This window comes from Ceratotherium simum, chromosome 19 (genome assembly GCF_057802395.1).
Source record: "Ceratotherium simum simum isolate JZ-2026a chromosome 19, ASM5780239v1, whole genome shotgun sequence".
NCBI classification, from domain to species: Eukaryota; Metazoa; Chordata; class Mammalia; order Perissodactyla; family Rhinocerotidae; genus Ceratotherium; species Ceratotherium simum.
In genome coordinates, this window is record NC_141918.1 from 54765909 (window position 1) to 54776945 (window position 11037).

The following is an 11037-nucleotide window of genomic DNA, read 5'->3' on the forward strand; positions in this document are numbered from 1 at the left end:
GCGTTTTTTTGGTAGAAGTTGACAAGACGATTCTAAAATTTATATGGAAATAGAAACTACTCATTATAGGCAAAGCAATCTTGGAGTAAAAGAATACTTTGGGGTCCAGCCCCAGTGGTTAAATTTGGAGTGCTCCACTTCGATGGCCCAGGTTAGGTTCCCAGGTGCTGACCTATACCACTCACTGGTGGCCATGCTGTGGCGGTGACCCATATAAAAAAATTGAGGAAGACTGGCACATATGTTAGCTCAGGGTGAATCTTCCTCAGCAAATAAATAAATAAAAGAATACTTTCAAGTATTTATACTATTTTATTTCAAAACTTATTATAATCAAGATGGTGTAGTACTGCATTAAAATAGACTAATAGGGGCCGGTCCAGTGGCATAGCAATTAAGTGCGGGTGCTCCGCTGGGGCAGCCCAGGGTTGGGATCCTGAGCGTGCACCAACGTACTGCTTGTCAAGCCATGCTGTGGCGGCGTCCCATATAAAGTGAAGGAAGATGGGCACGGATGTTAGCCCAGGACCAGTCTTCCTCAGCAAAAAGAGGAAGATTGGCAGATGTTAGCTCAGGGCTGATCTTCTTCACACACACACACACACAAAATAGACTAATAGATCGACGAAAGCAAATCGTGAGTCCAGAAATAGATCCACATTTACATAGTCAGTTGATTTTTTTTTTTAACTGAGGCACCAATGTAACTTAATGAAGTCAGAAAAGTCTTTTTAACAAACGGTTTTGCAAAAGATGACTACTTATATGAAAAAAAAAATGCACCTTAAACCACACCCCACACCATCCATAAAAATTAATGCAAGATAGCTGGTAGTCCTGAATGTAAAAGATAAAATTCTAAAACTCCTTGAAGAAAATAGAGGATTATTTTTGCAACCCTGGGAGAGACAAATACTTCTTAGAGCACAAAATGTACTAATCATAAGAGCAAAATTTGATAAGTGGATTTCATCAACACTAAAAACTTCTGCTGATATTATCAATGCCGACAAGGACTTTTACCTAAAACATGTAAACGCTCCTACAACTCAATTATAATAAGACAAACAACCCAATAAAAATAGGTAAATGACTTAAATGGATACCTCATAAAGAAAGATATTTGCACAAAAAATTATAAGCACATTAAAAAGTGCTGAGTCTCATTAATCATCAGTGAAGTGTAAATTAAAACTACAATGAGATATCATTGCAAACCCATCAAAATGGCTAAAATTAAAAGGACTGACAACACCAAATGATGAAGGAGACGTGGAGCAGCTGAAGTTGTCATACATCGCTGATAGAACTGTGAAATGGTGTGTAGGCACTTCGGAAATTAGTCTAGAGCGTCTCAGGAAGTTAGTCATATACCTACCCTATGACCCAGCAATCCTGCACTTGGGCGTTTACCCAAGAGAAATGCTTTCCTCACGTACATAAAAAGATTTGCACAAAAATGTTCCAAGCAGATTTATTCATAAATAACTAAAAACTATGAACAACTCAAATGTCCAGGTACAAGAGAATGGATTACAGACTGTGGTATATTCACACAATATATTGATGCTGCTCAACAATAAAAAGAACTAACTACTGATACGTGTAACAACATGGATAAACTTCAAAAAATTATGCTGCATGAAAGAAGCCAGACACAAAAGAGCACATACTGCATGATTCTGCTAATTTTTGATGGAAGATTTCAGCATAGTGCTAATTCTGGTTGATGGATGTGGGAAGGGGCACAAAGGACATGCTGCGACTATAGGTGGGCCTTACATCTCAATAGGAATTCGTGTTTCATGGGTATATACAATTGTCAATACTCATCACACTCATTAGTCACTTCATTTGACCTCTGTCGTTGTACTGTATGTAATTGTACTTCTGTGGGGGTTATCACATAAAAGGTGCTCAAATATTTGCTTACTTTGAAACTAAGTTATTTTTTATTATGCCCCCATGCACACTTTTTTTTAAGTTGTGAACTATCTTCACAGCTGTTTCCTGTCTTTCTAAATCAAATTTTCCTGTCCCGCCCTCCTCAACAGTGACCATTCTCACGCCCCTGAGCATCTGTGCCAGGACCTCTCACAGCATCCCTGAGCTCTGTGATTGACTATAGGGTCCAGAGTAAGAGAGACAACTAAGATCAGAAGAGTCAGAATGATCCATAGGGTGCATATGCACAATTACTGCTCAAGTTCACCTGCGCTCTGGGTTTAACTGTCTTCTACTTAGCTGAATTTCTAACTTAGCAAAAAAGCTCATCATTCGCAAAAAAATGAGCAAACCTGGGGAGACTATCTAGCATGAATTCTCATCAGCTAGGCAGCTTTATGTAGAGTAGCAAGATTCCTCTTGCGGTTGTTGTATATTTCACGCCCAGAAGCAGATGCAGAGCCGGTCTCCACGTGCGGCTTCCCCAGACTGCAGTCACCATCCACCGGACCCTGAGGGGCTGTTAGGGCGTCAGACCTCCTAACCACTGATGCCGCCCGCACGAACCCACAGAGTCTGCTCAGAGACTTTGCTGTTCTCATTCCATCAATCAATGAAATCAGCTCCTAGGACAATCAACAAAAACTGCAATGCTTCAATGAGAGATCGTGAGAGAAATAAAGAAAACAAAAAAAATCCAAAAACGTTTAAAAGAACAAAACAAACAAAAAAAGACAAAAAAGAAAAAAACAACAAAAAAAGCAAATAAAAAAACAAAAAGGGAAACAAGATGTGAAGGAAAACACACACGCACACATGCACTATGCAGCACAGAACATCACCTCAATCCGTAATATTACAAGATGCCTTGAATAGTTGCATTCAATTTTTATTCAAAATATGTAACTGTTATCGACACTGAGAAATAATTTAAGCTTTTAGAATATACTTCCATGTTTTACTGCTTTCATTCAGAAAATTATCTCAATAACACAGAGCTTTCTGCAAAGAATTGAGTTCATTAATAATCTAGTAAGAATATATTTAAATCGTGGCTTTATGTCCTCTTACAAGCCTTTTACTAAGCCAAGATTTTTGGTGGCTACAATTGTGAGCTTTGAGAAATTCCTGATTCATCCATTTAAGTTAGTTTGGAATGTTTGCATAGCCTGTAGCTACTCCATACAGTAACATGCGGAATATTCTTTCAGAATGCCTCCTGACCAAACTTATGACGAACTAGTTATTTGCTATTTAAAAAATCAGTTGAGGGGCTGGCCCGGTGGCATAGTGGTTAGGTTCGTGCACTCCACTTCAGTGGCCAAGGGTTTGCAGGTTCAAATCCCTGGCATGGACATACACATCGCTCATCAAGCCATGCTGTGGCGGCATCGCACATACAAAAGTAGAGGAAGATTGGCACAGATGTTAGCTCAGGGCCAATCTTCCTCAAGCAAAGAGAGGAGGATTGGCAACAAATGTTAGCTCAGGTCCAATCTTCCTCACCAAAAAAAAAAAAATTGGTTGAATTTACTAGGTGGAAGATTTCCATTATGAAATAGGATGAATCATTTTCTAAAAGTCCTCAGGTTTTTTTCACTTTCTGACATACAAATGACCCTGAAGTGTGGTCTTCTTTCTGTTTTGATCTGTCTTTCATTCCTACAACTTTATCTGGTGGTGCTGAATTCATTTATGGATCCACTAAGCTGTAGATACTCACACCTTCTGCCTTCCATTTGTTCCTTAATCTGACAAATAACTATTAAGCACTTACTGTTGCAGGTACTAGCCACACAGCTGTGAACAAGACAGATGTAGCCCCACCCCAATGGAGCTTACAACCTCTTGTCACACAAGGAATGATACAAATGATTACTTAATTGCAAATATGACAGATGTCAAGAAGAAAAAGTAAAGGTATGCCTGAGACTGTATCACAGTACAAATTAACCTGATTGGAGGTGGCAATGCTATTTAATCAAAGTCTCTTCTAGTACCAGGAATTAGTTTGAATTTTACAGGTACACTATTTCCAGGTATAGTTACTTTGTGACAGCATTGTCATTTTTTAGTCACAGCTGCTCCATTCCACCTGCTGGTGTTGAACAAGTACTATATTGATTTGATACATTTGCCCAGTATGGAAATGTTCTAGTTTTTACTGTTTGGATTATAAATATTTACAATTTGATTTAAAATTTCATCTATCATTTTTTAGGTTTGTTTCGCCAACAATTAAGTATAAAATTAATCCTTATTTTCTGAATCAAAAAAGTCCACAGATAAAATATTACATAATTATTAAATGTTAATTAATTCTTAAAAGATAGTGTTTTGTGACCCTATGAAAATTGTGTTTATTCATCATTTATGGGGAAAAACAGTGGAAAAATTAGTTCTTTATTGTATAATAGATTCTAGAGATTGACATAGTTCTGCGTTTTATAACAGTCAAATAATTTATATGTTTCTTATCAAACAAAACATTGTTCTTGCAAGTTTTGTTTGATGTCTTTTAGCTGTAATACAAATCATAGCACAAGTGCAATTGTTACTTAATTTGCTTAACTTTATTGACCTAGTCATATAACTGTATTGCTTAACTGTAAATAATTTAATGAGTAAATATCAGCAAGCAAGATTCTATTTTATAAACTGCCTAGAACTCACAAATGTTTTTCTTTACTTCCAATTTCTTAGCAATTTCTACAGGTCTATATTTGACAATGAACCGTCTTGCTACATCTTGTCTGGAAGTTACAAACTATGACAAAACTTGAGTGCCCTTGCTGAGATATGCCTAGATTAGTAGTTTTAAGTTGGTATTAGTGAGATTTCAACAGTCTTGTTCATTGTACAGTGGTATTTCACAGAGAAAAACCTGAAGAAAAAGTGATCACAGTTTTGAAGTACTCCAATACAGAAATTTATTTTGGAAAACTTAAGGTTGCATTATTTTTATTTTGTGCATTGCCCAAATCAAGAATAACTAGCTAAACTTTTTCTAGAAAATAGGTTAGTCATTGTATTAGTCTGCTTGGGCTGCAATAACAAAATATCATAGATTGGGTGGCTTAACCACAAAAATCTATTTTCTCATAGTTCTTGAGAGTGGAAGTCCAAGATCAAGACGCCAGCGGGGCTGGTGTCTGGCGAGGACTCTCCCCTTGGTTGCAGATGGCCCCGTTTCCCCTGGATGCTCATGTGGCCTTTCTTTGGTGCATGTGTGTAGGGAGAGAGAAAGTGAGCTCTCTGGTGTCTCTTCTTATAAGGACACTAATGCTATTGGATCAGGGCCCCACTCTTATGACCTCATTTAACCTTAATTATTTCCTTCCAGGCTCCTTCTCCAAATATAATCACATTGGGGGGTTAGGGCTTCAATATATGAATTTTGAGGGGACACAAATATTGAGTCCGTAACAGTCATGAAAATGTCAATTTGGTTTAACTCCAAAATCAATAAAGCATTGCTTTACTTAACAAGAATGAACCAACCTCTGATTCTCAAAGCCTGAGTTCTCATCAGCGCCCCAGGCCATTGGGTCAAACAGAAATATTGTCATGTTCGAGATGTTATCTAAAAATGACACAAACTGAATGTCAGCATAATCTATTGACAGAAGCTTATCTTGTTAACAGTATTTATAAAAAGGATATTTTAGTACCTTTTGTGCCATACCCAATATATTAGGGATTGTTATTAAATCAGGTATAATTATGTGACAGCAATAAGGCATATCATTATAGACACACTTCACTCACTGTTCTGCAGCAAGAATAAAAAAAGATAGCATTGTATAAAAAAAAATTAGTATTTACAAAATGAGGTATTGATTTGAAGCAATTTTATAGATACAGCAAAAGAAAACTTCTTAAATGAGGAAAAATAGGTTTTGTTGAGAATTAACTTCCTAACTACTTCAGTTCTGTTTTAGTTACAGAGTGTGGTGGAGCTACCACAGGGGAGAGTACCAAGGAGGCAGAGCCTCAAAGAGTGAGAACTCAGATGTCCAAACACGGAAGAGAAAAACAAGTCCAAAAAAATACTGCCCTCGGGGAAATTAGAACTACGAAGGGATGCTTTCCAAAGTCAAAACTTCTGTGGTGGAATAAGCACCTCATTCTCATGAAAATGATAACTTCTTAGGATGGATCCCCAAAAATAGCACTGGGTACAGCTGGATAGCTGCCTGGTTTTTAGTGTGCGAGTTCTGATGTTCTCCAGTCGAGGGGCCAGTCGTCCTGACGTTTTTCGGAGAAAGACCTTCTCAGCTCCGGTGGGCCCGTCACACATCTGTGTGTGTGCACGTTCTAGGTGGAGCTCTGACCTGTCACTGAGCGCTCACACAGTCATTTAACTCTCCTGGGGAAGGGGGACAAGAAGAGACCGAAAGGAAGGCAAGGAGAACACCGCCCGGCAGGTGGAACATTGGTCACGGCCAGCTCAGCGGGGTTTATGTGCCCGTTGGAGCAAGACCAGGTTAGCCAGGGCGATAATTCAGGCGTCAAAAGGACATCGATCATGAGGATAATGTGGTTAACGTCGAGTTTAGAAAGTGAGAAATTTCCTCATTAATGAAATAGTTTCTCATGGGTAAAAGGTATCAGAAATTTCTTTTACTGGTACCCATTATGAGGTGTTTCCATGACCCAGATTGCTAGCCTGACAAAACTTTCGTGACAGGGCTAGTGTTTGGCTTTTTTCATTTGTTTTTTAAACAGAGCTTCAGTTCAGTAGATCTGGAGAAATGAGAGCTGCAGAAAAGTCATTAGTGATTTGATCCAGCATTCGAATATCTGTTCTTAAAGTAAAAAATGGAGGTCTTAACTGTAATTATTAACCAAATTATGTTACAAGAATGCCATTATATATGAACAAGTATCTCATCTTTCCTGACAATAAAGTCATAAAAATGAATGAATCCAATCAAGTACAGTCTTAAAAAATATTCACTGGTCCTGCTAGCATGTCAGTTAACATAATTTATTTAAAGTTTTAGAATAGTAAGCCTGAACGTAGGAATGTTGCAAAGTTTATAAGAAGCTCGACAGGAAAGATAAACTCATAAAGTCAGACAGAAGTGTTGCAGCCACTTACACCATGCTTGTCTCATAATGGTTCCCTGTAAATATCTGTTGACGCATCGACTGCTGGGCAAGAAGTACCCGGTACTTCTGTGGTGTACATAAGAGTACACCACAAATTTTTTATGAGGTGGTTCTAAATAACTTGCATTTGTCTTCTAAATGTACCTTTTGCTATACTCTGGGGCTGACTCTCTCCTTCATTGTGTTATGACTAACAGACACAACCCTGAGTTATTTGCTTCCCTTTGCTTTTCTTTCTATATTTTCTTTTAAATCTTTATGAGGAACAGCACAGGAACTGTAATGTTTGCCTTCACATCCTCTGAGTCCGTCCTGTGTTAAAGCAGGCTGGAGAAACAGCAGCAGGAAATTTCAGGAAGCTTGCCTCAGCTCAGAGCGGGAACCTGTGTCCAGAACTTTGCTGGATGACAGAAAGGTTAAGACTGTGGGGAGCAAATGAGAAGGGTAACAGATGAACAGATCCACAGAAGAAAACCACAAGGCTTCAGGCTCTGGAGGCAGAGAGACTTGGGTGAGGGTCCTGGCTCCACCGCTTATCCTAAATGAGCCCAGTTTCTTCATCATAACGGGGGGTGACGCGAGTGTGAAGATTGAAGGCAATGTGGTCAGGTTCTAGAATACAGTAAGGTCTCAAAAATGTTACTGTGATTATTCCAAAGAACTTTGGTGATGTAAAAATGTAATAATAAACATCATCCAGGAAACATAGAGGATTCTGAGTAGATTATGGTCTAAACGCCCCTTCCAAAGCCCAGCTGTGAGCAGATCTCAGTGGAGCCAGGGATAGCTGGGAATTGTTGAGGTCTTGGGAGTTAAGGGAGTCGTGGGGAGCTATTATCCCACAGAATCTGAGAAACTGGCCAGGAAACCGCTGCCCTCGGTATCCCCTGGCTGAGGCCCGGATGCAAACTCGATGGCTGTCCGCGACCTGTGACGCCAATATCCACCCAATTGCGATTCTCACCACAGGTTAGCAAGTCCCATGGCCACCCTCAGGCACCTAAGGATGGCAGTCCAGACCTCATGGGACACTGTGATGCACTTCTGGGTGCTCTTTCCCATGAGAAGAGGATGGGGCAGGGAGGATAGAGCAAAGAAGGGAGAGACAGACTCCTAGCCCTCTAACAAGCTTGTGCCCCCAGACCCACCACTTCTAGCTTTCTCTATCCCTTCCCTCCTTCCCCACTGACTCTCCTGAGTTTGGCTAAGGGACTCATGAAAGGGTCTCATTGCCCTAAATCCCCCCTTTGGCTGCTGGCCATCCTCTATCTCAAGTGGGAACATTTGCAGTCTCCATCTAGATGATTACTTTAAACACGGAAATTAGGCTATCTGCCCATTCTGTAGATTTAAGCAGAACCCTTACCAGTGGGTGAAGCCCACATTTCCTCCTTCAGATGGCACATGGAATGCTTGTTCCACGAGTCAGAAAGTCGGGACTCGTAGTTTCAAATTGTTAGGTGGTGAAGCTGGAGTTCCCAGGCAGGCAGCCTGCTCTGGAGTCATGCTCTTCTCAGGCGGCACCACCTCCCCCACGAGGGTGGATTAGAGGAGATGGGGGTGGGGAACGGAGCTGGAAACGCTGGATTCTGTAGGTCCTTGAATGCTAAACCAAGGAATTAGAATCCTACCACGGAGGCAGTGGGAAATCAGAAAGATAAAATGAAGTGGTTTTTGAGGAAAATTAACCTGTTGGCAAAATGCAGGATTGAATAGAAGGAAGGTGTTAAAAGCCGGAGAGAAAGTCTGGAGGGTATTGCGTTAATCCAGCTGTAAGGCCATGGTAACCCAGCCTGGGAGGTAACATTGCAACTAAACCAAAGTAAGTGGTGGATGTGAGCTGGGAAACGTCCACACGACCTGGGGACCGAGTGAAGCGGAGACGAAGGTAAGTTTTTAGACTAGATCATAAGGAGAACTAACCAAAACGAACGAACGACAAAACCCCACAGGTAATCAGGAAGTTCTAGTTAATAAATTACTTCCTCTGAACCTAATTTTTATATTCCTCAATTTAAACTTCCTCTCTTGTGTTATCTTCAGTTTAAACATTGCTGTTAAAATCCCCTCTAACTGTTTACACCTTAAACTAAATGATCCTGATATTATTGTTTTCCCCATCGGCATTTCCCAAGTACGTGTTGGTATGTAGGCTTGTTGATGGGCAGAGTTAATACGCTTGAACTCCCTCCCATCTCTCTGTAAGAGAAAGCACAAACAGGGATTCTGGAGAGGAAAAGAAGAACGACATCTCTCCTTTACTGAACTCTAGTGGTGTACCTACCTCCGTGCTGAGCTTCTTATGTGTGTTACCTGGTTAATGCCCATAGCGACTCGATGAGATGGGCACTACTACTATGTCCATTTTACAAGGGAGGAGACAGAGGCTTGGAGGAGTATGGGAACTTCTCAAGGTCATAGAGCCAAGAGTGGAAAGACCAAGATTGTACCCCCGGCTATCTCCTCCAGAGCCCATACTCTGCCATTATTGATAATGGTGTAGGATAATTGATTCTAAATTCATTTTAAAAAAATCTAACTGGGAGGAGAAGTGAGCAAAAGTCTGACATTCTCTTTCATATAATGGCTTATTTATTGCAACAATTTACCTGTCAAGTAGGAAGCTTGCTGTAGTTTTAAGACTTGTGTGTGATCTGAAGATCATCACCAAACATTAATGCACTAGTACACGGATATAACATATTTCCTATGGAAGAGAATTTGGTATGATTTAGAAAATCTTGAACTCCATCCAATAATTTATTTTTTTTAACCCAGATATAAACATAAAGTAGTTTCAAGGAGTAAACCCATGGATAGAATTCCAGTGTATGTTGCATACCCATAAAGAAGTCAGACTGTATAGAACAATTATTATATGCCAATTAAAGAGAGAAGAAGTTAAATACAACAAGCCATGTAAATCAGAAACAGGGGTGTCTAGAGGTCAGTAATTTAAAGACGTCACCTCGAAAGTATTATGATTTCTTTGACTAATGATTTTCCTATTATTGTTAACCAATTCTTCATTTGAAAAACCCACACAAGGAATGGTTAGACGAGTAGAATTCACATTTAATTTCTTCTAAAAAGTCTTCCCTGGTTTCAGACACATTTTTCAAATATGGCATTCAGAGTTGCTACTTCTTTACAATAGCAGCAACCACAGGCCTATGAGGGTCCCAAGGGGCACTTATTCAGGGATTAATTGGGAGCTGCAATGGTTATACAAATAAATGTCCCTCTGAGGGAAGATAAGAGACTTGCCCTGAAACTGCAGCTGTGAAAAGCTGGGGCTACATGGAGAAGCAGAGACCAGAGGACAGAAAATGAGAATTAAGGTAGAAATAACCAACGGAGAGGCCTGTCCACAGCTATAACTGTGTTCAGGATGGACATTCACCTTCGTGTGTGTAGCAAGTACAAATCTCAGCCTACAAAACAATGTGAAAGTGCATGTTTGTTTTGATTTTTATGATGAGCTCCCATCCACCAAGACAGAGGCACAGTCGGATGCCTGGGCACAAAGAGCATTCCAGATGCCATGTCTGGTGGTCCTGCAGGGGCGGAGGCTTGCTGCCGTCCTCACACTCACCAGGCCATCAGTACTCCACTCCTACCTCATTAACGGTCTTGAACTTTTTTTTTATGTTCATGTTTTTTTATTTGTTAGCACTCTCTTATAAGTGAGTTTTCAAATAAGCAAAAACACATTAAAGGAAAAGTTTGTTTGACTCATTTGCAGGGCAGAGTCTATGGATTTCTTTTTGCTGGTCCTCTTTGCATTTTTAGTGGAACGAAACAGTGTAATTTGTATCCCTTCTGTTTTTAGAGCAGCAGCTGTAAAAGCAATTAAAGGCTAAAGAACTCTAGCACATCCTGCAGAGGCCATTCTGCATTCAGCACACGCTGTGGAACTGAAGCCACCATCTCTACACACTCACGACCTCGAGAGAACATCCTGGTGAATGCTCAAGG